We start from the raw sequence: 1,403 nt of genomic DNA on the forward strand, positions 1-1,403 counted from the left end.
GCCACCCCAAACCACCTAGGGGTGGCCACAAGCCACCCCATAGGGGCTGGGGGGGTGGCCAGGGGTGGCAGTTCAATTTTTTTTTTTTTTTTTTTTTTTAAAGATTTAATTTTTTAAATTAAATTAATAAAAAATTAATATTTTAATCAGATAAAATGTGAAGTTTTGAGTGGACTAACGCCTGTTAAAATTTTTTGACAGTAGGGAGTTTTTTATAGTTTCAATTGACCCAGAGAGTCAATTTCCCGAAAGAAAAAAAATACCTAGGGAGTTTTTAATGGAGGTGCGTTGACCTAAGGAAGTTTATATCTAAATTCCCTATGTTTTAAACTCAAATGTTTTTAAATACATCAAAATGAAATTGTCATGAAATCATGCGTTGTCTTGTGAACTTGTTACTTTACATTCGTACTCAAATATTTTCTTAAACATTTTAGAAAAACCTTATAAAGGGGTATGGTAATATGGAAAGTCATTTTGAGTCTATTACAATGGCTTATTTCATGGTTTATTTTTATGATTACTTATTAAGTCATGAACTTGCATAGTTTCTGCTTTTTCACCTATAAAACACCTCGGTGTTTTGCAATTCATTAAGTTTTAGACCAAGTTAGAACTTAGAGTCTTTCTTTAGGCTTGGATGTATAGTGGAAACGGTAGGCAGTTTGATTGTATTTTCGTATTTGCGGATCTTAGTAATGTATCTTGTGATGGTTTGTTGTTGTTATCTTTTATAGATTTTTGGTTATAATTGTTTGGAGAATAACTTCTATAGGGTCGTGGCATAAACTAAGGCCTTTGTGTCCTTCAATAAGAAGGCGACACATCAGCGTGGAACACTGTAACAAAAATATGGTGTTTCACCTAATCTTTTTTCTAGAATACCTAAAACAAAACACTTTCTAGAATAACCTTTTCATATTTTTCTCCAAAACCGCTCCAGCCACCAACCTGCCACCGGAGACGTCGCCGGAGACGCTGCCGGCCGGTACAAAAAAAGCCGGAGCTGACGGATATAACCCCTACAGAAAACGCTGAGTAAGAACCAAGATCCTCCTCCCTCTCTCCGGTGCCCCTCTCTCTGATCGGCGGCAGTAGAGAAAATTTTTTTTCTCTGCTGCCCTTTTTCACTGCTGCCGGGCAACAGAAATTTTTTTTTTCTCTGTTCTCTGTTGCCCGGCAGCAGAGAAAAAATTTGTTCTCTGCTGCCGGGCAACAGAGAAAATATTTTTTCTCTGCTACCGGGCAACAGAGAACAGAGAAAAAAATTTTCTCTGTTGCCCGGCGGTAGAGAACAAATTTTTTCTCTGTTACCAGGCAACAGAGAACAAAGAAAAAAATTTTATCTGTTGCCCGGCAGCAGTGAAAAAAGGTAGCAGAGAAAAAAAATTTTCTCTACTGCC

Source organism: Corylus avellana, chromosome ca6 (assembly GCF_901000735.1).
Source record: "Corylus avellana chromosome ca6, CavTom2PMs-1.0".
Lineage (NCBI taxonomy): Eukaryota > Viridiplantae > Streptophyta > Magnoliopsida > Fagales > Betulaceae > Corylus > Corylus avellana.